The sequence below is a fragment of the Callorhinus ursinus genome, unplaced genomic scaffold (assembly GCF_003265705.2).
Source record: "Callorhinus ursinus isolate GAN/ISIS: 27379988/994484 unplaced genomic scaffold, GSC_fseal_2.0 scaffold12, whole genome shotgun sequence".
In the NCBI taxonomy this organism is placed as follows: domain Eukaryota; kingdom Metazoa; phylum Chordata; class Mammalia; order Carnivora; family Otariidae; genus Callorhinus; species Callorhinus ursinus.
Window position 1 is genome coordinate 66,384,914 of NW_027397074.1, and position 27,387 is coordinate 66,412,300.

At 37.7% G+C, this 27,387-nt stretch overlaps 1 protein-coding gene and 2 long non-coding RNA genes across 9 annotated transcripts in view; 2 read left to right on the plus strand and 1 right to left on the minus strand.

The window, feature by feature from the left end:
• The window catches only part of GRM8 (glutamate metabotropic receptor 8), a 752,293-nt gene that overhangs the window by 39,300 nt on the left and 685,606 nt on the right, over positions 1-27,387 (minus strand). The window lies entirely within an intron of this gene.
• On the plus strand, positions 7,203-10,021 carry LOC112818509 (uncharacterized). The gene is made up of 3 exons (XR_003206601.2): positions 7,203-7,332; positions 8,647-8,749; positions 9,815-10,021. It is a non-coding gene; the product is annotated as an uncharacterized lncRNA (long non-coding RNA).
• On the plus strand, positions 20,541-26,588 carry LOC112818440 (uncharacterized). The gene is made up of 3 exons (XR_003206590.2): positions 20,541-20,611; positions 24,709-24,803; positions 26,056-26,588. It is a non-coding gene; the product is annotated as an uncharacterized lncRNA (long non-coding RNA).

The window sequence follows — 27,387 nt, forward strand, 5'->3', positions numbered from 1 at the left end:
AGGCAAAGGCACTAAGAATGCACAACTCAGCTACTTCCAGGCTCTCTTTTTGGGAATCGGTTGGCTGTAGGAGGCACATTCTTCTCTCTGTGACTGCTGCCATAAGGAATTACTTCCCACAGCATGACTGGCTGAGGGGAAATCTCAGCTCTGCAGACCTGCTCACTCTCTTATAATGAGTCTCAAGAACCAGACTTGGGCACTGGGGAAGGGAAGAGTGTTAGGAAGCCAGCATTCAGCTCTCAGATCCAAGCCATATTCTATAACCCATATATACTATAATGAAGATGATCACTTTCTTATTTATTTATAAGTCTGTATTAATCTTGCAATTGGTTTAGTATCTATAGGGAGAGGAGAGCCTATCTGTGATTCTCATATAATAACAAAGCTTTTGATATAAAGTATTATAAGTTGTCATCATTTTTTAAAGAAGCAATCTAACCAATAACTCATAGATAGGCACAGTACTTAATACGTAGTATTATGTAATATAAATATCATTTCAAACGCTCTCCGAGAATGTCTGCTAACTAATCACATGTGGCTTGTCAATGTGATTCTTGATTGATTCTAATGATTTTTAGGGTACCTTTAACAGCCCCATCCATCTACTAATTCATAAATACTCCAGTCTCTGTGTTCATAATTTATACTTTTATCTCTTTAAAAAAACAAAATCAGCAAAATATAAACCAATAGCACAGTAGCACTGTAATTTTTTGCAAGCATGTAGATAAGACCTCCTTTAGAAAATGCTTGGGGAAGACAGGTAATACATACTATACTTTGTTTTCCTTTATTTCCAAAGAGCCCTTAGTACATTTCTTAATGCATCACCCATTTTTAAAAAAAAATAGAAAGAAAATAAAAAAGAAAGAACTGAAATCTTCAAGAATAGAATTGTTATACATTTGAATGCCATTGCCACTGATTGAAAGTATAGAATTTCAAATTGCCCTTCTCTTGAAAACATGTTGCTACTCTGCTGGCCTAGGTTACTAAAATCACAAAGTGAAATGTTTAAGAATGTGCAAAATCCAGTTCCCTTAAAGCAAATGGAACACTGGAAAATACTATATACTTGGTTAAAATGGATGGCTGCTGAATTAAGTCCACAGGTGCTCAATTGAGTTCACAGCATAAGTAATTTCCAATGAGCATTTACAATGGACCTTTTAGAATAACAAAAACACTAAGTTAGAAATCAATTAAACAAACAGAAAAACGCAACCTTTATATATAACTGTTTATTCTTTCAAGGGGATATGGCCCATTAATAATAAAAACATTTGCAAATTGTGCTACAGTACTGGGGCAGAGACTGTGGCTCTTGCCAAAAGGTCAGGAAAGAAGTGAGAATATGACAGTCCCACAGCAGGACTCACAGAGCCAACTGAAAACATGCAGCCTCCAAAGCAGGGGTCAGTCAGTGGAGGGCTTTAGAAGAGAAAGCTGGGTGAGAGCCAGCTCAGCAAGCCAAAGTCTGCTCATAACTAAATGGCAAAATCAGAGAGCAGAAACGTAAGTAGGAATGAAGAAGATCCAAATGTTTTAGAACTAAGTGAAGTAGGTAGATTAAAATCTGTTAATCAGGAGATGCTATTAAAAATGCAGTGATGATAGTACAGCAATCAAAATAGATTTGACACATTGAAAAGGAACACAGGTCTTGATAATTTTTCATTCTAAGTTTGATAATTGGCTGTATTTGGGAGTTAGAAACCAACTACCCAAGGAACTTAAACGTAGAATAATAACTGGGATCCCCAAGTTGAAGAAGGGAAGGTATGAATAGACAGGGCTTGCTGAGTAATAAGAGTTTTAAATTATTTTATCATTCAGTCTTTGTGATTAGGGGTTCTTAAAATATCAAAAGTTGTGTTAGCAAAGAGAGCAACCATCAGCTAAATCATGATACTGAGAACTAATGTGTGAAGATTAGTCCAGCCTGCTCATCTGATGATTATTGACAAGTATCCTGTTAATGAATATTAGCAAATGCACTTATATCTTTCTGCTCCATTGGGAATGCATGAAATAGGATAATATTAAATACCAGGTACATAGAAGGAATTTAATAAGTAATGGGAATAGTGATTATGGCCATTTCAGCATAAGGAAGGAATGAAGAGCAGCATGGTGTCAATATTTCCCCCAAATTAAAAAAAAAAAAAAAATAGCAGCATGTGGAAAGAAGATGGAAGCACAGGTGGGAAATGTTCCTAATTATATAACTGTATACTCGGCTATCAGTGCTTTGCATTTCACATTTGCTATCTCATTCATTTTCATAAGAATCTTATAAAACTCTTTAAAGATAAGGAAACTTGCGTGCAGCAAGTATAAATGAGCTTCTTAAGTTAAAACAGTGGGTGGAGGGACCATCCTTCAAACCTGGATATGTCCGTCTCCCAAATCCAGGTCCCCCCCCCTTTTTTTAAGATTGATTTATTTATTTGAGAGAGAGAAAGAGGGAGCATGGGGGGTGGAGGAGCAGAGGGAGAGGGAGAGACTCTCGCAGACTCCCCACTGAGCGTGCAGGCTGATGCAGGGCTTGATCAAAGGACCCTGAGATCACAGCCTGAGCTGAAACCAAGAGTCAGATGCTTAATTGACTGTGCCACCCAGGCACCACAAATCCAGGTCCTTTTCATTAGCACATTGCCACCTAACTTGGCATTTTCAAGCTACATCAGACTGAATTTACTCATTTATAAATAGAGATTAAGTGGCTGTTCTCATCAGACAGACCCAGTTGGAATTGCCTTATCTGGACAGTCCCCTTGGCTTTGATGTCCTTGCCCCACTTCAATCATTGTAACAACTCAGAAACTGATTTAACATCTTAAAATCCTTCTGTGTGGAGTATTTTCTAACCCTTCTGAAGAAATCACAATACTTCTCTAATTGGTATATGTGAAACTTGAGAGTTTCTACCAGAATATGGGGTTAAAGCTATATGTACTGAAGTAGAAATAAGAGTCATAAATGATAGGCCACTGTAACCTTTGATGTTGAGAGTGAGTACCTATCAAAAAGGGAGGGTGGACCTGCAGTCAGATTAGCCATGAGGTAGAAGCAGCAAGGAGCCATTTGCCAGTGGAGTTTAGGTGGGACCTCATGCTATTGAGTGGAACACACAGTTCAAGGGAATGATCAGAGTGCAAAGCAATAGATATCTAGTTGAGGACCAGGAAATCAAGGCTAAGACAAAAAAGTCCCTTGAACTTGAAATGTGTCCTAGAGAAGACAAGAGACAGATTCTGGAAATTTAAAGAAGTTAGGAACAGACATCCCCCCCCCCCCCCCCCCCCCCCCCCCCCCCCCCCCCGTTAGAGGATTCCATAATGAGAGGTGGGCCCTGAGGCCAAGAACATTCGCAGGCTTTACTGCAGGACAGGAGAGAGCTGAGTATAGGGAGGGACAGCTCTGCATACTAAAAGCTACTTTAAGAAACTCAATTTTTTCTAATGCTATATTCTTGCCTGGGATATTTTCTCTTATAAAAAAACAAAAACAAAACAAAACAAAGCCTTGACTGTGCATGCATGCTGAACTGTGTTGGATGAAGTAAAAGGAAGATGGAATCCTGGGCCAAAGAGAAGCCTAATCTCGGGGTTAAGACCACAAAGCAGAGTCATTAGCATCTTGACCCCTGAGCATTTGTGGGGGCCTCAGGAGATCAGCTTCCAGTAGGAGTGCCTGGTTTCCAGGGCCCCCCTGGATTAGACCTCATCTTGAGAAGCCCCTTTCTGGCACAACAAAACTGTTCTTCAGAAAACACTCATCCACAGAGGAGACACAGTGTCTCCAGAAAAGGCGGGGGGCGGGGGGTTGGGGTGGATGGCACTGCTGGCTGGATCTATTGTTTTTATCTGACTAATGAGTTGGCAATTAATATTAAATAATTTACAGCATAATTTACTTCTTCATTTTTTTCCACCTTCTGCCCTGTTTTATACTAATACATACACACTTCACTTTAGCAATACCTATAAAAGATGAGCTCTAATGGACATAATGTAGCTATGGTGTCACATTAGGCCTTTTATTACATGAAATTTGATTATGGGTCATAAATTATGTATTTATCTTGCATTAAGTGATGAAAGTAACTCGCTAATTAGAAGAAATCAAAGTTATTGACCTATAGTGAATCTCTTCTACATTTACTGTTGGCATAAAATAGGATATCATGACATGAATACAGATGCATATTTATTTTATTACTAGACATATATCTTCTTTTTTAAAAGTTTCTGGGAAAATAAATGTAGACCACTGCTCTTTGGGAGAATTTATGAGAGATTTATTTATAATTCAGATTTATTATCTTTTCAGGTTATGAAGTTAGGTTGCCTCCCAGCTACAAACCCACTCTTCTATATACTCTAATGGTCTGTGATGCTGGGGCATCTTTGCAAACTACATTTCTTCTTGTTAGCTGGATTTCTGATTTGTTGTGCCAAGAGCAGGAGGGAGCCTGGAGGACAAGGTGAAAAAAGAGGTATTTCCTCTTTCCTTAGAGTGCCCAACAATGATCTTTACCAACAATATTTGGCTTGGTCTCCATTTCTTATCTTTACTTCTAGAATAGCCTCATGTACTTTTGATAAGAATTAGCCAGCTGGGCAGCATCTTCCTCAAAGGAATGAGTTCTAGGTCCACGACACTCTTCTCCAAGCTCCTGAGGTACCAGCAGCCGCAGGACAGGGCTCCCTTCTCAGAGGTCTGAGTTCCAACTCTGAAGGACCAAACTCCTGTGAGTCCTGAGATGCCAGTTCCACCACACAGCAAACCCTTCCTGCACCCCCACACCGGAAGCATGCATCATAAATCCACAGGGCCCCTCCCCCAGCTTCTAGGTTCTGATAACTCTATTTTTTCGCCTTTATTTCTCCAGGCCTAGGGAGTGGTAGCTGCTTCTTGAATGTACTACTGTATTACTTTAGCGTTCCCTTTCACTTTTTATTGCCCCAAACCTTTGTAACCAACTCTTTCTCTCTTTTTTTAAAGATTTATTTTATTTATTTATGAGAGAGAGAGAGAAAGAGCACGTGAGTGGGTGTGGGGGGGTGAGTAGAGGGAGAAAGAAACTTAAGCAGACTCCACAATGAGCGCCGAACCCCACCTGGGTCTCCATCTCACAACCCTGAGATCATGACCTGAGCCAAAATCAAGATTCAGCTGCTAACTGACTGAGCCACCCAGGTGCCCCTAACCGACTCCCTTTTTGAAGTTTTTCTCTGCTGTAATACCTAAAGTTGTTTCTGTTTTCTTTCTGTGGACCCAGACTGAGCATAGTATGCATATATCAAAAAGCTCCCTCTAACATAATTAAATAATGCCCAAAATTAACAACTTTGATCTAATATTTAACAGCTTTGTTGTTGTTGCTTTTATTGTTAGTTTAAATGGAACAGAGCACAGAACTAGGGAAGCCATCTTTAATAATTGGCTTGTTTACATCTGGGAACTCATTTGGATCTTGAACTTTCTTTATTTTTATTACTTTTTTTATTGATACATAAGACAGATATATATGAAACAAGCATAGAAAGCATTAATCTTAGATTTATAGCTGGATTAATTTTATATATATAAGCCCAGATATATATATATATCTATATATATTTATATAGAGATATATCTATATATTTATATATATCGATATATAGACCCAGATCCAGATGTAGCTCATTTCTAGCACCAGAGCCTTCAATTTCATAAGAACTCTCAATAGCAGATCATTCTTTATAGGGAGAGAGCAAAGGAGAACACTCTCATGTTAAGGCCCAGGATAGAGCATTTAGTGGTATTAATACAAGGCTAGTAGTTTAATCATTTTAAATAAAAATCATAACTGATGGGGCCCCTGGGTGGCTCAGTTGTTTAAGCATCTGCCTTTGGCTCAGGTCATGATCTCTGGGTCCTGGGATCAAGCCCCATGTCAGGCTTCCTGCTCAGCAGGCTGTCTGCTTCTCCCTCTCCTCCTCCCCACTACTCGTGCTCTCTTGTTCTCTCTCTCTCTCAAATAAATAATAAAAAAAATTATAACTGATATGACTGCTCTTCCCTCCCCACTATAAGTTAAATAACTTTGTTGATATCTCATGGCCATAGAGTTTAGGTACATCAAGTTGTGTTATCAAGGGAAATCATGAAATATCATCCATTCTTTTACTCAGAAAAAACTTTTAAAACATCTCCTTTGTGCCAAGCAACTGGTTAAATATTAAGGTTATCCAGATGAATCCAACATGGTCTTTGTACCTGAGTATAGTTTCAGTCAAGTGGCAAATATATTCACCTAAAGACTGGTACAGATTAAGTTTGACAGGGATAAGAAGAAGGAAAGAAAGAAGGATGTTATGGGGCCGTAAGTTCGGTGCTTTCCAGGCAAGAAGAATAGGGAATGTGTCTTTTAGAAAAAGCATGTTCAGGAGCAATACAAAATTTAGAATGGTAGTGCATCAGGAGAAATGTGGGCTTAGAAGAGAGAGAGCACTAGGAGGTTTGGAACTCAGGAAATCCACGAAAATTTTTAATCCAGAAGGCCTTCTTTTTTTTCCCCTCTCTTGTTTTATTTTTAGGAAAGTAATACTGGATGCAGACTGGATGCAGACTTTAGGGGGCAAAGGGACTTAATGGTTAGGAGATTGATAGATTTTTGTTAGCTTAGCTGAGAGATAAGCCTTGAACTTACTGGGAGTAACAACAATGAAGAAATAAGGCCAGATTTAAGAGGTTTCTGGAGAATTTTGGAACTCAGAGATTTTGGTGATAGAATCAATGCAGGGAATGAAGGAAACAGAGGAGTTAAGTATCCCTGGGGTCAGGGAGTGGACCATTAGCAGAGATTAGAAATTGAAGGAAAGCAATGATTTCTATTTTTGATTTGTTCTCCCTGAAATACCTTCTAAACACATGAGTTGATATGTTCAGTGACAACTGGACATGCAGTTCTGGTGCTTAGAGGGAAGGCCAGAGATCAAAATAATATGTTTAGGAAACAGCATCAGGAAGGAGGATAAAGGAGTTCACCCAAGGAAAGATCATGAGTTAGAAAAGTAGGAAACTACTACAATTTAAGACTAAGGAAAAGAGAGAAGAACCAGCAAAAGTCACAGAGAAGGAATATTCATCGAGGCTGGAGAAGAACCTTTAAAGTGTGATGTTTTGTGTTAATACAGAGGCAGTATGGCTGGATGATTCAAAGCGTGGATCCTGGAGACAGACAACGTGGGTTTGACTCCATTCGTTGCCACCTAACATTGTGTGACCCTGGACTGGGTACACTCAGATTCTTCAGTATAAAATGGTGTAATGGTAACTACTTCCTAGGGGAATGGAACTACTTTGTGAGGAAGCAGTACATTAATACATGAAAAATACTCAGAACAGAGTTTGGCACATAGTAATAAGTGAGAACAAGCATTAGCAATTGTTATGTACCAGAAGTTCAGCTTTTGCTATTCATCTCAGAAGGTCTTCCTTATATAGCTTTTAATGCATTATAATATAAATTATGAGGTACTATATCAACCCAAAGGGGATTAGACTTAATTTAATTGCATTATATCAAGGTACCATTGTGTGAATGTTTGCTTATTTTGTAGACCATTAAGTTATTTGTCATCTGTTATGCCTCCTTAGTTTTTGTTTATCAAACCATATTTAATTTTTCTAACCTTTAAAAAATAAATCATTTTTAGTACTGTACTTTATTCTTATAATTCCTTTCTGGATGCTTTCTATTCTGTTTACATCCAACTGGTAATAATATACTACTTTGAATAATGGTAAGAGTTTGTACTCACATCACATCCTTTATGAAAGGATTTCCAAAAGTTCTCCATGAATAATTTATTTTAACTGCAGGATAGTTAGGAAAGTAAATGCTTAGTATTTCCATTTTACAGATTTTTAAAAAAATGAGGACAGAGCTGGAAAATGATGTTTTAAAACTCAGAACAGTCGAGGGAGCATGGTGTCATTATATGGAGGTGCACTGAAAAGTTGGCTATCCAGAAATCAAACTTCCAGAGCCATAGAATTTTCAGACAAAGAAATGGTTTTTAAGGGAAATGAAAGTATTCATCACATATCAGACTACCCAAATGATTACAGCTGTGACAGTCAATGGAAAAAACAAACAAACAAACAAACAAACAGGAAAAGCAAGAAAAAGGGAGAAGGAAGGCTGATAGGTCAGCAGCAGAGGCAGAGATACTATTTGTTAGAAAACAGTAAGCAAAAGGCAGATTAAATTAAAAAGCAAGCATTTGTCATTATGGGGTCTTCATGACTCCGGACCAGATTAGACAGGTTGGAAAGGTTCTAGAGACCTGGTAAACTCATCAGGAGATCCAAATACCCAGCGAGAAAGCAGGTAAGGCAGGCTGGGAGTGGGTATCAGAGTGTGACAATTAGTGAAGAAGGGAGCGTGCAACACCACTACAGTCCAGGAAGGGCTGAGCATCGGTCTGGGCAATAACTGTCGGCAGTCTGGACTTGGATCAGCCAAGAGGACCCGGGTGCAGTGGCACGGTGCCTGTGACAGGAGTGATCAATTTATCGAAGATAAGAGAGGCTCCTAAAGTGTTTTCAGGATTTGATGACTAGAACCAATTTACTTTTTAGAGAAAGTCCTGTAGCAAGGCTGGATTGAATAGTTACCATACCACCTGTTGGGATGAGTTATAAACTCTTTGTTCTGAATGGCAAAGAACCTGGCATTATAAGAGTAAGTGATCTTGTCTTTAAATATTTGGGGCTGGGAATGTTCATTCCAAGAATGAAAGAGGGAAAAAAAAAACCAGATTTATAATTTGGCAATCAGTGGGGCAAGGGAGAAAAAGGGAAAGAGCTAAGGGGTGAAGGCACCGTCTCCCTCTATGGTGACAAGCTAAGTAACGACATAGTATGGAAGCCTGTTTGTCAGGTATGCAAGGGCTATGCAATCACAGCAAATGTAGCTGAGAAGCCTTTCTATAGGAGAGGGGAGAAAGAAGTTTCCAAAATTATCCACTTAGAGTGTCAGAGATAGAACCCATTGCAGATATTCTCTATTCTAATACACAAAACTACTATAGCCTACACCAGAAAACCCTAATTTTAAAGGAAAAAAAAATGAATATTTGTCCTTGATTTTAAAAAAGGAAGTTTGGTAAAATGTTGACAGAAAAAGAAAACATTGGTTCATGTACTGAGACCATTTTAGTAAAACCCTTTGCAGATTCTTAGTATTCTAAAATTATTATATATGTATATATATATATATGACATATATTAAGTATCATTATAATACATATACATGTATGTAATAGTCAAAATTAGAACTTCATATTCTTATTCCTTATGAGTTACTCTTGGTAAATAGTTTGAGAATGCTCTTACCTCAAATTCAATGCTTATTTAATATATTTTTAAAATTAAAGACATAAAAATGCTATTGATTGAATGTATACTTTATAACAGGTAGTTTGGAGTGTCTAATATAAATGCAGAGTTAGAAGAGTAGATGTAATTCTTGAACATGATGCAGGAGATACAGACTGAGGAGTCCTATCTGTTCCTCTGGGAACAGTTCCCTGATCCACATTCCAGGTGGTTCCAGTAGCACATCAAGCATGTGCTTGGCCATCCAAGCACATGGATAACCAGGGGTCCCAAATCCTTCATTGGGACTGCATTCTTCTAGCAGGTGGGACTGGTTAAAAGTTAGGGAGTGAGACTCAAGCAGGACCAAACAGGGTGACTCCCAGGAACTGGTATATTATTGTCAGAGAAAGAATTTCTCCTCCTGCAGGAGTTGCTAAACGAGGACGTCATGTGGGGTTCTTGGCCTTCATCTTGTCCTTCATAAAGAGAAGCATATCTGCAGCTGAGAGAATGAAGCTCACATGAAGAAGAAAGCAAGAAAACAGCAAAGAGAGGGACAAGATGGAGGAGGGGCCAGAGCCCAGGAACAGAAGATGAACATGAGCATGACTCTGATCCACTGTCTGGAAATGAGATCGTTGCCTTAATAAAAGTTCGAGAAAGCAAAAGATGTTGACCAAATTACTTATGTTTTGGGAAAATCAAATATTGATACAGGTGTAGTATTAGAAAGCCAGGAATAGCTGGCAAAAAAATAATGACCAAATCATGATTTTATATTTTCATGGAAGACTTATTTTTAGCAACCGCATATGGTGGTACTACGTTAATGAGTATTTCAAGCGTGGCATATTTACAAACTAGAGTTTAAAATCTTTTAGCTTGATACGTACTTCCAACAGGAATTATATAGTAAGGTAAAAACAAACAAACCAACACTATACATTAAGGAATTGTAAAATTAACCACCATGGAAGACAGTTACTACTCACCAAATAGCGCTGTGGTCTCCCACCCTCCCCAGGCTCCCTGCAGAGAGGGGACAATATGAGGAGGTCAGACTGCTGATGGGAGTGGAGGAAGTGGTGTGGATCGCTTCTGTGCTGAAGCATTCGACAACCAGTGCTGGACCCTCCAGCTCCCTCTTCCTCCGCCACAGTGACCGTGGAGATTACCCGCTGAGACTGGGGATCCACCTGGTGGAAGCATTTTTCATTGCTCAATGACCACACAGAGGAGGGTGGCTCCCAAGGGTCCCAGCAGGCTTTGCATGACTGAGAAATAAACCTCTGCTCTGCTAAGCCACTGCAATTTGGGGGTTGTTTTTTTTTTTTACCACAATGTAACGTAGTCTCTCTTTGCTAATATTTCCCTTTTTTATTTCCCATTTCATTTTGCTGATGGGGTTTCGTTCAACAATATCCAAGTAAGGCATTTCCAAAAAGAAAAGGTCCAAAAACAGAAGTGCCATTTTGGAAATATAGATGTGATTTATGAAAATTCTATTTTCAAGGAATCACATATATGCTTATGGTTGTCAAATGTTTAATAATTAATTACTGATCAATCTCTGCATATTATATTTTAACAAGACATATCTTATTAAAGGTAAAATGAAACATTTTAACATTCACTATAAGTTATCCATTTTCATCTTAATCCAGGTTTTCTTTTGGTAGTATAAGTCAAAATGTTTCCTTCCTTGGGAACATGAACTTTTTTCCTACTGATTTATTTTTTCCCATTCACTACATTTATAATGATGATACGTATATACAACAGCATCAGGGTACTGATGATTTTGCAGCTAATAACTATTTTAATTTTTTATGTCTCAGTAGACATATAAAGCATTATGTTTTCCATCAATAACTTCACCAATTATTTTCCAATTATTCTGCTCAAATTATACACGTATGTAATAAAAATAAATTAACTATGGCATCAATTGATTATTCCTGACTAATTTTTCCCAATAAAATATTTACCAGTGTTTACAAAGGGGATATGATTTTGTGCCTGAAATTTTACAAAAAGTGTGCTGGAAAGAGCTTCTTGCTCACCAATTTCCAAATAACTAAGTTTTCGTTACTAACTATAGTGCAAAAATATCAAATTCACAAGCTGGCAAGTAATAATAACTGATAGGAGAGCCAAATTATAGAGGTCTTCATGTGAGGAAGGAAAAATAAAGGTCTTCAACTGTGTAGCTGGGGCAATTTTTCAGTTTCAAATTTCCAAAGTGGAATAATGAGTAGGAGAAGCAACTCTTGTCACTACTTAGGTTTTCAAATTGATGGATGTAAGCAAACCCTTACTAGGATGAAAATGCATTTGTTGTATAACCAGACTTATAGACATAAAAGCCACAACCGTTCTGCTTTCCTTCCCTCACCACCTAAATTTCTTCTAGCGTCTTAATTGTGCAGGCTTACTAATTAACATGAACATTGGCTAGAGTGGCCCCAGCTCAATACCTTGAGTATTTTCTTGAATAAACATTCAGACTGCAGATCTTTCCATGAAACTCCCTATAGAATTTGTATGTTGACAGGTTTTTCCCACACATCCCCAATCTAAAGCTGGCTCCTATTCAGTGAAAGCAGTCCAGTATAGTAATGGCTCGGGAACACTTCAGAGCCTTGGACAAGACCAGTGTTCCCCAAAATAAATGGAGCAAGAAAAGGGGCACCTTTTCAAGCTCTGCAAATTATATTTATCTGTAGTTGAAGGTAAGTAGAGTCAAACCAAGAAAAATTAAGTACACAGAGCTTCAGTCTCAGTCTGTTTTTTCTGTGCCCCACTCTGTGATGCTTCTTTCAAACGTGTGCCTTGCAAAACCCTTGCCTTGGCAAAGTGGATTTTAGATCTTCTGCCTATTCTGACTGGAAGCTCCCAGAAGGGACTCTTCTTTCCCAATAAGCCCTTTTCTACCTCTGAAAACCGTACTCATCTTTTAAAGCCTTACTAATTTGTTTATTGGAAGAACCAGCTCCCGAATGTCGTTCTGTAAGGCCTCTGATAATAAGGATGAATAAATGAAAGGCAATTCCTCTCTTCAAATAACAATTGACTGGTGAAGACGGATACAAACCAATATGTGAAATATAATGCAGGATATTTCATGGGCATGACATACAAAAGATATCACAGAAGCACAAGAAGAGGGAGCTAATCCAACCTGAAGAGGTTCTCAATGAAGTCTTCCAAATCACCCACCATCAAATAAGTGCTTCTTGCTCCTCTACTTTCCCTACATAATTTTCCTTGTGACAGCGTGTACTGTGATTAAGAAACTGATTCTGAAGCCAGCCAGCATGGCTTCAGATCCCAGCTCTGCCACTTACCTAACTTTGTGATTGCAGGAAGTCACCCCTTCCTCTCTACACATTAATGTTTTCATCCACCTCATCTCTAAAATGGAATAATAACAGCACATATCTTATGGCAGCAGTGTGAGGATGCATTGGGTTAATAATACATTTACAACACTCTGTTAGGACAGTGACTGGAATTTAGTAAATAATCAATATTGGCTAAAAGTACATCATTTTTTCCTCTGCAATTAGAGATTGTTGTTAGTGTAACTGTAATCTTTAATAAATTATAATTTCCTTTGGGGAATCTCTCTGTGTTGCCAAAATGCAAATGGCAGGGAGTCAATAACTGCTTCTTGATCAGTACTTTCCCTGCCTACATTTCTGGATTCTTCTCTTTTGTGAAATCTCATTTATTTGTATTTTCCCTCCATTCCTGGCAGTATTACAGTACCAACTTTCCTTTGAACAGGTTCCGAATGATGGCTAGGGCCTGAATGAAGCATCTGCTCCTGTTAACAGTTTCTCCTGTGGGGGCATGTCCCACCTTTGCAAGAAACTTTACCACACATAACCCCCCACCCACCCCTGCCTTGAATCTACTTTCCTGTGACCCACCCCCTTGGTTTTCCAAGTTTACAAGTTGTTCAGCAATAACCCCAGTTCTATCAATCCAGACATCTTTTTCTGGGCTCTGGGTTCTCCCCCTCCCCATCCTCACCCTTCAGTATGAAATTTCCTTCATTACTACTGTTTTACTCATTGTTGAAAAGTATCTGTACTGGTAGTATAGGTGGAGGATGGCAACATGTAAGCATGGTTGGCAAACCCTTACTCTAGAGTATTGGTTATGGTTGAAGAAGTAAACATTTCTAACTTCAGCTCTTGGCCTCAATTTCGTTCCATTATGTCTTTGTATATTATATACCTTTTTGGGATTATAAATGAATGAGACTTGTTTTACTGCCATCAACTAAGAGTTGAGAAGTTAAGTTGGTTAAATTATATGGGTTGCTTCTCAAATAAATGATCTAGCATGTGTTTTGAGGAATGGATGACATATATAAGGGAAAATTTAAAGAAATTTTGTAACCCTAGAATGACATGAACTATATGGAATTCTGTTCTTTTGAATAAATCAGGACCATTAGTAAATAAATATCAGACGATAATTGTGTTTGCAAGTACTGACATCATATGAATGGAGGGCACCAATGGAAGTGGCTCTACATAAACCTGACCAAGGTGATCTACAGATGGTTGTCTCTCCACAAACCCATAAGTGGGGACTTAACAAATTAATGACTTGCTACTGACTCCTAATAGTCCTTGGGAAGGTGAGGTAGGAAGACAGGGATGATTTGAGAATAAATTTGGGAAGCATATTGGAACTCTGAAAACATGGGGAGGAAAGTAAACATTTGAGAATAGAAGTTATTTTTTATGATCTTTTCTTAAAATTTATGGTTAAAATATTGGAAAAGATACATGACTGGTTAGAGAATGGTTAGCTGCACAGGAAGTGTGATGTTTATAGGATTTTAATTTCTGGAATGTTGCATAGGCTACCAGAAAGACAGACCCTTGAGGAGACAGAGTATATCATTTTTGTGAGATTCAAAAACAGTGTATTTGTCCAGAGAATGCCTGATATGACCATAAATAATTTAAACTGAACATGGAGGGGGGAGATGAATAAAATCCCACATTATGTTGTGAAATTAATTACAAACTGAGCACATTATGAAGTTAAATGCAGTATAGAAACCACAATATAACCAAGTAATAATAAAAGTAAATATTATTGCCGTTCATTGAATGGTTAATATTTCCCAGGAACTTGAAAAATACCTAATTCAATATTCCAATGTCCCTTTGAGGTAGGTAATTATTGCCTCCAATATACAGGTTGTTTCAAATGATGCTTAATTGATTTACATCACTTACTAAAACTCTCATAGCTAGCAAATGGTGGAGATAGAATTTGTTTTAGGGGGAAAAAAAAAAGCTTGTTCAGAATGAATGGGTGCAGTCCCCATCCTGACACTTCGGGTCCTTCTCTACACGAGGAAGCCCAGCACCAGTCTGTGTCGGGGTAGAAACAAGAAACACTGAGTGGGTGTTTCGTCAAAGACCGATGAAACTCAGAATACCCAAACTCAAAAGCTTTAACTTCCCATCACTGGCTCTACCTGCTTCATTTCGGTTTTAATAGTTCTTGAACCAGGACTTCTTCAGGACGTTCAGTGGGGGCACGAACAGAACGGAACCATGCAGCTGAGAACAGCTGGTTCCCAGAAGCCCTTCCCAGTCTGCACCAATGCTGTCAGCAGTTTACTTCAAGTTCCTCTAGTGACACTCTCCTGTCACAGACTGCGTTCCCCTTCATCAGCAGCTCTCTTCCCCTCTCCTTACCTTTATCCTTAGACAAATGGATCTGAACTCAGGTGAAACCTATTTTTTCAGGTGATAAAGCATAGAAACACTGAGAAAGCAGGTAGCGAGAGGAAGGAGGCTTAGAGACCTGTTAGTCTACAGTTAATTCTCAATCAACCTAAATAGACTAAATACTTATCCCAAATCCATCAGTCAGAAGTGTGTATTATGGGTGCCTGGGTGGCTCAGATGGTTAAGCGTCTGCCTTCGGCTCAGGTCATGATCCCAGGGTCCTGGGATCGAGTCCCGCATTGGGCTCCCTGCTCCGCGGGAGCCTGCTTCTCCCTCTGCCTCCCCTCTCTCTCTCTCTCTCTCTCATGAATAAATAAATAAAATCTTTAAAAAAAAAGAAGTGTGTATTATGAAATGTACAATTCTCTTCATAAATGAAAAGTGCCCACAATACAGCTTTTTTCAACATTCTCTTAGGGTGGTTTCAAGAACACAATTTCCACAACAGGTTCTAAAAAGAAACAATATGGAGAGAACAGAGTTGTTCTCTTGTTCATGCACTCAGGCACTGGTTCCTTCCTTCCACAAAAATTACCTGCGTACCAGTGTGTGTCAAGCACAGTGCTGGGTACAGGAAACACACAGATGAAGAGAAGAGGATCCCAGCCCTCAAGGAGCTCAGTATCTTGTAATGTAAACAGCAAGCGCTGCAGATGCTTTATTTCTCTCGTTGACTTGCAACTGGAATACCAACAAGCAATAGCATTTCACTCCATGTGGGGTAAGGTATACTTCAATTTCTGTGTGGTTTTATAGTAGCCCAGTTCAGTAAGGGTGTAGAGAATGCTTAAAATGAAAGAGTACAATATAGTTTAAACAATTCAGACTTTGGAAACTTTAGGTTTCAAAGCCAGATCTGGATACCCAAAGTAAGTCCTACATATACAAAGGCTTATAAGAATGTACAAAATCTGGAACATTATTTAGTGTTGATGCCAATTTGAATTAGTATCACTAATTTACAAATCAGCTTGAGAAAGAATATTATGATCTACAAAAATGTCCTATTTTGGTTCTACAGTGATTTAAGGAACTTAACCTGAAGTAACAATGAAAATTGTGGAAAATCATGTTTGGATAAGGAATTTATTTGAAATGTATTTATAATAATCTAAATAATTTATAATTCAAAGCAAGTAATGTCTACTATCAGGAATATTTTTTGCTTCTTTTTTAAATAGTTTATTATATCAGGAATATTTTTAAACAAACCTGGTACACCCCTGGCATCCATAGATGATATATTACATAATCTTTTTCCAAAAGTGGTTAAAACCCAGTTTTTCCAAAAGTGGTAAAACCCACTTTTGGAAAAAAACATTCTCCCAAACTACAGCAATTTCTTAGATGGGTAGGATTATAAATGCCTTTGTTGTTCTGTTTTCTATTTTCCAGTTTTCCTATAAGGTGGGTGTTTTATATTTATAATTAAAATATATACTTTGTTTTTAAAAAAGGAGATTATCACACTAATGAACTTAGAAAATATGGAAGGCAATTCATATTTCATTGAACTTTTTGTTGTTATATAAATTTGTTGAGTAAACACATTTTTTTTAATTTAGTGTTTCTCTACTACTCAAGAAAGTGTGCCAATAAAGAATATAAGCTAATCTTGTGTGTATTAAATAAATAAAATATTTAAATGTGAAAAAGACAGAATGCAAAGATAAAGCAGCTTCATTCACTATGCACAGGTGATTAAAAATAAATTAAAATGTTTAATGAATAGCCTCTCAGCTTAATATACTGTTTCAAAGTGTGCATTCCTACACTTTAAAAATATTTTAATATTAAACATATTTATATAATCATCATCATTATTATTATAAGAAAATTGGTCTTAAGGAATGGTATACCACGTCTGAAAATAGCAGGAAATCACCCAAAGAGTCACCTAATGTACATCATATTTACCTACTCTATTAGTTTCCTATTGCTGTTGTGACAAATTACCACAAACCCAGTAGTTTAGAACAACATAAATTTATCTTGCAGTTCTGGCTTTCAAAAGATAGAAATGGGTCTCACGGACTAAAATCAAGATGTTGGCAGGATTGCTGTCTTTCTGTAGGCCTTTTTATGCCTTTTCCAGCTTCTAGAGGCTGCCTGCTTTCCTTGGCTCAGGGCTGCCTTCTATCTCAAAAGCCATCAATAGCCGGTGGAATCTTTGTTAGGTCACGTTACTCTGACACTCTCTCCTTCCCCCACATTTGAGGTCCCTTATGGTTATATTGGACCACTTAGAAAATCCAAAATAATCTATCTATTTTAATGTCAGTTGATCAGCAACCTTAATTCCATTTGCTACCTTAATTCCCATTTGCCATGTAACGTAACACACTCACAGGGTCCAGTGATTTAGAAAGTTCCTGTCTGTGGGAGGCTTTTGTTCCACTCACCACAACTATGCATCATGGAACTTAATGTCATCTATCCAATTAAGAGTGCAAATATAAGTTTAAATACACATTGGTCTATTTTGATATATCTTTTCTTGTAATTTAAAGTTATATTTGCACTATTCATTACTGTTTTTGTGTCTTAAATATACATATAAAGTTTTACTAAATTCTTATAGCAAATAATTTGAAGATTTTCACTTTATGTTTATTTATATTTGTTTCATAAATCTAGTCTCATCAACCTAGTATAGAGTTGCCTGACATAATATAGGACATCTAATTGAATTTTAATTTTAGATAAAGAACAAATAATATTTTGGGATGTCACAAATATTGTATAGGACATATTTATACAAGATAATTATTCATTGTTTATCTGAAATTGAAATTTAACTGAAGATCTGAATTTTTATTTAATGAATCTGGTAACCTTAACCTAATTTTTTTTTAAAGTAAGTTTAGGGGTGCCTGGATGGCTCAGTCAGTTGAGCATCTGACACTTGATTTTGGCTCAGGTCATGACCTCGGGGTCCTGGGATCCAGCTCCATGCTCAGCAGGGAGTCTGCTTAAGGATTCTCTCTCTCCCTCTGCCTCCCCCCAATTTGTGAGTGCTCTTGTGCACGCGTTCACTCTTTCTCTCTAAAACAAGTAAATAAATCTTAAATAAATAAATAAAAAGTAAGTTTAGGAAATGACGACTTAATACATACTGAGTTGAGATATAAAATGGAATAGATATTTTTTTGCTTATCAGCACTCCACACAAGAGACAGAATATTTTAATATTATAAATATTTATAATTTTCCTTCTATATATATAAACAATTCCATGTTTGCTTTACTATTAGAGGGCATTGAGATTTCAGGATGTTATGATAAAATTATATTTTAAAATATAGCTATATAGCTCTTCTTTTGATGTTATTATAGGTGCAATTTCATTTCAATAATGGGAGAGATGACTTGAAATGGACCAACTATCCCAAAATAAGGGTAAAGTACTGAAATTGTGGAATAAATATGAAAAAGGAAATTTAAGCTATTGAGAAAAATAGCTTTTTCTCAATGAGTCCCTTTGTAAGCTACTGTTCACTAAAAAGAGCACTAATAAAAGAAACTCCAGACATTGTTCCTCTAAAGAACGAAAAGAGAATCTGTGGAATCATCTGGTAAGACCTCTTATGGGAAACTAACACCCAAATACAAATGTAATTGACAATATTGGGATGGCTCCAAATAAAAGCTGGAGTTTGTTCGGATTTTTAAATGACTGAAAATAAATATTTGGTTAACAGGAATCAGAAGGAAGCATGCTGCTGTGGCACATGGGACTAAAGTAAGCAAGCATCAGTGATTCCGAACACAGTAGGAAACCAGTCGTGAAGTGGCAAGAAAGAGAACCCTTTGGTATAATATCTTATCATATAGAACAGCCTTAAATTATTGTAGTATTCTGACAGAGAGAACATGAAGCAATTTGAAGACGAAGTCATGCTTTAGGAATTTAAAGGGCTTTCAGTTAAAGACTAGTATGATTTGTATATACTTTATGTATCTAAGATATGTTCCAGGAATTATATCAAAGTGAGTTTAACTACATAGAAATGTATTTCCCAATTGATTGACATTAAAGTGAAGCTGTTTTTCTCCAGAAAATATAGTATTCATGCTTTTTAATCATATATTACAAATATATCATTTTTTTAAAAAAATTATGCAGTTAAAGATTACTTCCTGACAGGATATATTATTAAAGAGTGGGGAATAGGACCTAAAAAAGACCTTATAAACAAACTTATAACATCTTCTCTACTACTTAGTTATGTTGCAGTCACAAAAATAGTCATAAAAATAATTTTACTTTAAACACAAAATCATGTAATAATTGACATTAAATAATTAGGCTCTACTCTATTAAACCAGATGAGAGTATGAAACATTGAGTATCTGCTTGGGGCTAGGTCTACGCTGAAAGGATAAGGTGCTATAGTTCGGGCAGATTTACATAATAAGAATACAAACTTAAAATGTCTCAAGCACCCAAATGCATCAGCACAAAAATGTAGAGATGGAAGAAGATGCAAAATATCAAAGCAAGACTTGGATGTAACCACTACACCAAGCTCTCTCCATGCAACTAGACTGAACACAGTTTAATTTTTCAGGATGTTATTTAAATTAGTGTACAGTTTATTACACATTGTGGTCAGTTAGAATTGACCCTAAATATTTTCTGTGTTAGAAATATGTCCTTTATGTTTCAAGATAAATACATATTTCTCTGTTGGTCTTATAAGGTTCTCCACCAACAGGAAGAAAATTCTTGTCACCTACGTGGTTTCTATACTCGAATTAAGTCTTAAAATATCAAGAATTACTTTTCCGGACAAAAATAGCTTTTCTTTTTTTCAGTTACCAAAGGACTTGAAAGCATCAGCATTCTCCCACTGTCCACAGGATGAGTGAAATTAGGGGAAAAAAACAAATGGGAGAAAAATTTACAGGTATACAAGGAAACCTAACTGGCTCTTGCTACAAACACTGTAATTTGTCACAAGAAGTCTGCTCAGGAGACATTATTTCCTTCTTTCTTCCTAAGGCATTGTGGCAGAGCAATTTATGATACTGCATTGACTGGAAGTACAAGGCAAATGCAGTAGAAGGGGACAAGGAACTCACTAATGCGAGGTGAAATCAAAATCAATCTCTAACAAGAGATTACTTCACACATTAACTTCTCTGGGATCACATCTAAGTCTTCCAGCCTGGGGCTCCTGTATTTCTAGCAGGGAAAATGATTTGAATGATAAACAAGGCGCGATGATGAGTAGAGGTGCGAAACAAAAGGCTTAGGTCAGTGCTAAACTAGCAAAATCTGATGAACTAGAATCTGACGCCTACTGTCCGTTATACCAGAGAGCTCAACCTTCTTGTTTGCTTTTCCAACTAGAGAGCAAAGACATGTACAAATTAATGTGGAGCATCAAGTACTGAGTTGCCTTTTTCATTTTCTTGCCTCAGACACCTCTGTAAAGCTGAAAGAAACATATGGTGTGAGTACATGCCCCATAGGGCTTTTTGGAAAAGTAATTCAGATTCTGGATCATACATTTGTATCATGCTATGGTGATGTGAATGCACTTGATTAAGGCTTATGAGACTGATGGCTGCCTCCAGCAAATTTGTCTTCTGAAATGCTTCACGCATTAATCTGCATCCTTCACTATATGTACATAATAATCCTCACGTGCATTTGCTTAAACATTAGGTCACTCTTCTGAGTGGTTGGCAATTTTCTTTTACAATAAGAGCATTTTAGAATTAGGGCCTTAGAGAAGTGTGAGGAAATCCTGGGGCAATTATTCCCTAGGTTCTAACATTCCAAATGCAGTTGGAAGAGAGGCCACCTTGTCAAGCCCTCATTTTATAGGTGAAGAGACTGAGTTTCAGAGAAGGTAACTTGTTTCATCAAGGGATGTGAAGGAGACAAGAGCCATTCAGCCCAAACATTTTCCCACTTTCGTCTAACTCACTTTTTTGGCACATATCGACTCAGATTTGGCTTGAAAATGTTTACAATTTCATGTTCATCTCATTCCACAACATTGTAGCTGACAACTCTTTGCAACATACTTTCACAGCCTTTGTGGGGCTAGCAAGAAGTGAGAGTCAGGAAGAACACAAAAGAATTAGGGTTATTGTCTCTACCTAAAGGGTTTGTGCATAAGGATGCAACCATAGATACAAACACAGATGCATAAATGCCCCCAAGAACAACAAAGGACACAACCTTGGAAATGTAAAATAACGGATGCCCAGATAGAGTCCATATATGCTCAGAATTTGTAACGTTTTATAAGTTAAAGAAGATTTTATGGGTTGGTTGATTTGATAACACTGGTTTCGCTGAAATGAAAGGCTGTAGTAGAAAGACAGATTTGAAAAGTTTAGGTTTGAGCTAATGGTCAACAGGAAATAATTTTAGTTTAAGAACGCTTCATCTTATCTTTGGTAACTATCACAATTTCTGTTAAGTAACGATTCTATAATTGTCAGCTTAAAGCTGGTCTCCCCTTTCAAGATGCATGAAGGCAGGCCATATCTAGATCCATCAATACTGTCAGCATTAAGGAGAATGAGGGTGTTAAGTAAAAATTGGTTGCCTGAGTAAAAACTTCTTAAAAAGTGACAAATCAGAAGATGCATGTGGAATACCTTCATATGGCAGAAATCTGGAAGTCACTCTCAAGGTGCAAGTCCCAGAGGTCAGTTTATATCACAAAAGATGCCCAGATTTAGACTAAGGATTTGACCTTGCAAGTGGAAAGGAAAGAATGGATCTAGGAGCAGTTTCAAATGAGTTTGTTGACAGAGTATACATGGAGGAAAGGGAAGAGGAAGTCTTCTGTTAACTTTCAAGTTTGGAGCTCTGAAAAACAGATAATGTTGACAGAGAAGAGGAATTAACACAAAGATTAAGCATAATGGAGAAATATGAAGCAGCAGCTAAAATCATGAGACTTGTAGTCAAACAGAGTAGGTTCAGGCCCAGACACACCTCATGGTAGCAGTGTGAATGCAAAATTCTTAACCTCTCTGCATCTGTAAGAGATGAAAGGAGATTATTTATACATAAAGCACTTGATCTGGTTTTCAGTACACAGGAGGCATTCAATGAATAGTGACTCTTTTAAATATGATAAATTTTGGTTTTAGATATCTTAATTTCACAATTTCGGTTTGGAATTGCTTTCAGATTCTGGTTTTGGATGGTTTACTTTCATTATTATTATTTTTTTTAAAGATTTTATCCATCCATTTGACACAGAGAGAGAGAGAGAGAGAGAGAGACAGCGAGAGAGGGAACACAAGCAGGGGGAGCAGGAGAGGGAGAAGCAGGCTTCCCGCCGAGCAGGGAGCCCGATGTGGGGCTCCACCACAGGTCCCCGGGATCATGACCTGAGCCGAAGGCAGACGCTTAACGACTGAGCCACCCAGGGTACCCCTTACTTTCATATTTTTGTTCATGTGAAAGAGCAGGCACAAAAAAGCAATTCAAAAACACGAGTGTATCTTTTACAGCAGAAGCCTCAGGAACGATGAGTGCTCCAAGGAAACGGTGCCTGGGAGAAAGGCCAAAATCAGGGCAACCTTGAGCAGAAGGAAGATGAGATCAAGGTGACAAAGAAACAAAAAGAGATTCAAGGCGATGTGGTTTCCCATAGCGTCAGGGAGGGAAAAGATATAAGACGGGGGTATCATTAGCGATCACAAGGGTATGCATGGTCTCTATATAAAATACACTCGAAAGTAATAAGTGAGGTAGAAATAAGTAATTTGAGAGCTTTCACTGGAGACATGTTCTTTATAACCCTATGGTATGGACTGTCTCTACTCATTGCTGTTTTTCTTACCACCTTCTACACATGTTTTTCTTTTTCATTCCAAGTGTAATTCTTCATTTCATGCTTGTTATTGTCAGTTCTTAACAATAAGCAGGCAATATAACCAAATGTTCAATAAGTTGTGGCTTGACTGGACATGTTAGCAGGGGGAAGGTGTTTTGTTGAAGAAAGGACAGTGCTCCAGGGATACGCTGCCTGCTGATGTAAATACTCTACGGTTTTATGACAGGCTCACAGTCTACCAATACCATTTTCAATCCAATTCAATTTGTGTGGATGAGGATTTTAGAGAAAACATCTGGCAGGAGAAACACATGACATTTAATCTTGCCTGAGAACATGAAATCTACAAAGCTCTATGTATATGTGTGTGTGAAATGTGTGGGTTTGTATACACTCACAAAGGTTATATTGGGAGTTGTATTCTACCGGGTTTGGGCCAACAGACCGCAGAAAACATTATAGCCCTTGGTATTTTTCTGGAGATACACTAGACTGAACAAATAACTCAGCCAGTCTAAAATTCTGATGAAAACATCCAACTGATTGCAATTTTTGAACTAAAAAGATTTTTTTCAAAATGAGAATGACCTCAAGTCATCCTTAACAAACAAACAAACAAACAAATAAACTTACAATCAGTGGTGTAGGTTTTGATTGGTTCAAAAATCACTCCCTGGGAACAAGATTTAGAATGCTGCCAAAATGTGGAACCTTGCAAATTACTGTATGGATACACTACATGACATTTTAGAAATGAAGTTTAAGGAGAAACAGCAATAAAACTGAAATTTGTCTTATTCAGATGTTATATGGAAGGTGCCTAAAGTTACACAAAAAGGAGACATATAGTAAAGAAAAACTATTGCATGAATTTGATTGCAACCATGACAAGCAGAGAAAACCAAAATTACCCTAAAATTTGCCCAAGATTACTAGACTATAAAATCCATTTAACACCCAAATTTACATCACAATAGTGATTATATATTCAAGTTGAGTCATAATCATTCAGAAATGACTCCTATTTCTGAAGAACTTGTCTTTTTTTAAAATTTTTTATTATGTTATGTTAATCACCATACATTTACATCATTCGTTTTGGATGTAGTGTTCCATGATTCATTGTTTGCGGATAACACCCAGTGCCCCATGCAGTATGTGCCCTCCTTAATACCCATCCCTGGGCTGACCCATCCCTGGGCTGACCCATCCCCCCCCCCCCCCCCCCCCGCCCAGAAGCCTCAGTTTGTTTCTCAGAGTCCATACCTTCTTATTTCAACTTCAAAATTCGTTTGAACAGTATAGCAGATTTGTTTACTGCAAATCAGAGTCCACCAGAGATCCTTTTCCGTGTATCTCTACCTTTGCTTTTATCCACACAAACTGATTTTTACCCAACGTCACTATTTGGGGCCCAAATATCCTTCTCCATACTTGGTTAGATGCAGTCATCAGCACTTGGAAAGAACTGCTTTCTCTCCTTTAGCCCAGACCAGAGGGCAAACAACAGAGTCTTGCTTCAAGTTCCATCGGATAGAGTCCTCGTGACAGCCTCGGAGAAGCCTGGAATCACAGAGACCACAGAGAGCCAGCGCCGTACCTCCCACTGTGTCATCCCCCATTCCCAATAGGAAATGAGTCTCTGCTTTGTACTCTCCATCGCCGCCAGTCAAGCCCCCAGTACTTCTTGCCTAGATTTCCTCAATAATCTTGCTATTGTCTTTTTTCTCATCCTTGCACAGGACAGTTCATCTGACCTACTACTGGCCGACAAATCTCACAAAATGGAATGGTACCGAGAATACACTCATGCTCAGAAAGATTCCAATATCCTCAGGTCCGCAGCAAATGCAGTACAAACTGGGTATTACGGCCCGCCGCGAAATGCTTGCCGGTTATCTGACCAGCCGTGTTTTGTGTGTAACCCTATAATGCATTGCCCAAAATATGTTTTCAGAGTAAAAGGAGAGGTATTGACAACAGGGCGCACTGGGATCTATAGATCACAGACCTCTCCTTGTGACTGTGCTAAACTCAGAACACTTCCTCCCTCACAGGTTTTACACAAATGCCCTGACTTTCCCTTTTCTGAAAGTTTAACCCCCCTGCCCCTATAGCCTAGAAGGTGGTCTCCATCTGCTTCTCTCCACCCTTCGCGACCTGTTTAATTCCCACCTCCTTCATGCAGACTTTCATGATCCCGCAACAGGACACACCACCTTCCTCCTCCTTTCTCCCTCCGAGGCCCTAAGACTTCAGAGTGGGCACTTTGCCTCGGTTTATGTTACTCTGCCTCCTACCAGTCATCCACCGGCTTGGTTTGGCTCCCTACTTGACCCTAAACAACTGGATAGCAAACTTCTTACTCATCTTTGCATTTTCCTAAACACCAAGCAAAGGTCCCTTTATCTAGCAGACATTTAACAAATATTTCTAATGAAATACGATCACTGGCTGTAAATTACCACTTAAATTGTGGCCCTTAAAATAAGATGTAGTAATGGCATTAACCTTAAATAAGAGGAAATTCACAAACGGTGGCATCCAAAAAAATCTCGAGTCATTTTACAAATTCAAAATCATTTCTTCATTTCTGCATCTACAGTATTGTCACAAAATACATATTACGCACCAAAGCCCCCATATGAGAATGTACATGCATGTTGTCTTAGGAAAGTTTTTCCCGAGACTTTCACTTAAACCCTTCCATATGCAGTCATTTCTATTTTTATCATATAAATTTATTTATTAAATGAAATAAAACCTAAGTATTTGTAAAATAAAAACCCTCCATCATCCATCTCCCCATATCCTGATGCTACTCTAGAGACTGAACCCATTTGAAGAGTTTTTGTTTTGTTATTTAAATAATGCACTTATTTCTGGGGTTATCAACTTTAGATTGTGTGTGTTGACTACTCACAGTAAAAGGTGAGTGATTTAATGCGCTTGCACAGCTCCTCTCAACTGCCGCTCCTTAGCCACCACCCAAGTTTTTAAAGTTATGTTACTATTTTTAACTTAACGGGGTTTACGATATTTATACTCACCTCCTTAGACAAATTAACATTTCTGTATTTTGTTTCTAGATTTCTTCTAACAATGTAAGACTGATATAAAACGTGATTTTTGTATATGGCTACTGAATATTAATTGCCCTCGGATTCATCCAAGTAGCATGACTGGTTTTGCAGAGAAAGAATAACCATAATTATTAAAACCCTACCTGCTAAGAGGTAATTAGACGAGTAGGGTCTAATATAGGTCCTTTTATAATTCCCTCTTAAATTTCTTCATTTCTTCTATGTTATAAGCAAGTGCCACTGTTACTCGTCTCATATCAGATGTGCTTTTTTGATTTTGTTGGATCACATCTAGAATAATTCATATGTGAGATATGTAGACACTCTCTGAGCCACATACATTTTTAGCCTCACATTGATTGATAGTTTGGCTAGCTATACTATTGTAACTTTAAAATACTTTCCCTCAGAAAGTCTTTGTTCATTGCCTTCTAGAATCCAGGGAGGCATATGAGGTCTGATTTTCATATCTTACATGTTTCTTTTCTCCCCTCTAAAAGTTCTTAGAATTTTCTCTGAATTAGAGCAATTTTACTGAGATGTATGGGCTTTTCAATTTTTAAAAGTGTCTTTCTTCAATTTGTGAAACTTCTGTTATTTTATTTTATTTTATTTTATTTTTATTTTTTTATTGTTATGTTAATCACCATATATTACATCATTAGTTTTTGATGTAGTGTTCCATGATTCATTGTTTGCGTATAACACCCAGTGCTCCACGCAGAACGTGCCCTCTTTAATACCCATCACCAGGCTAACCCATCCCCCTCCCCCCTCCCCTCTAGATCCCTCAGTTTGTTTTTCTATTTTATTTTATTTTATTATTTTATTTTTTCAGCCGTTTCTTCCCCTTCATTGTTTCTTCTCAGTGTTTATTAGATATATTTTAGAATCTTATATCCATGCTCAAAGTATTTTAACTTTTCCTCAGATTTCCTTTTTTCATTTTTCTCCTTTTCTTCTTGGTTCTTACTCGGATTTTACCCTTCACATCTCCACTCCAGTGTTAACCCCAGTCATCCCATATTTATGTTCATCTGTTCAGCTTTTTATTTTCACATTTGTATTTTAATTTCCAGGATCATTTTATTTTCTGATTGATCTTTTCCACAGCAACCCATGCATGTGTGTAAGTTTGATATTCTCTTGATTCTCTCTTGGAATGCTCATTAAAATTCTGTTTTTTAAAAATTCTCTTGGAGTCCCTGGGTGGCTCAGTCGGTTAAGCGTCTGCCTTCACCTCAGGTCATGATCCTAAGGTCCTGGGATCCAGGCCAGCATTGGGCTCCCTGCTCACGGGGAGTCTGCTTCTCCCTCTCCCCGTCCCCCTGCTCGTGC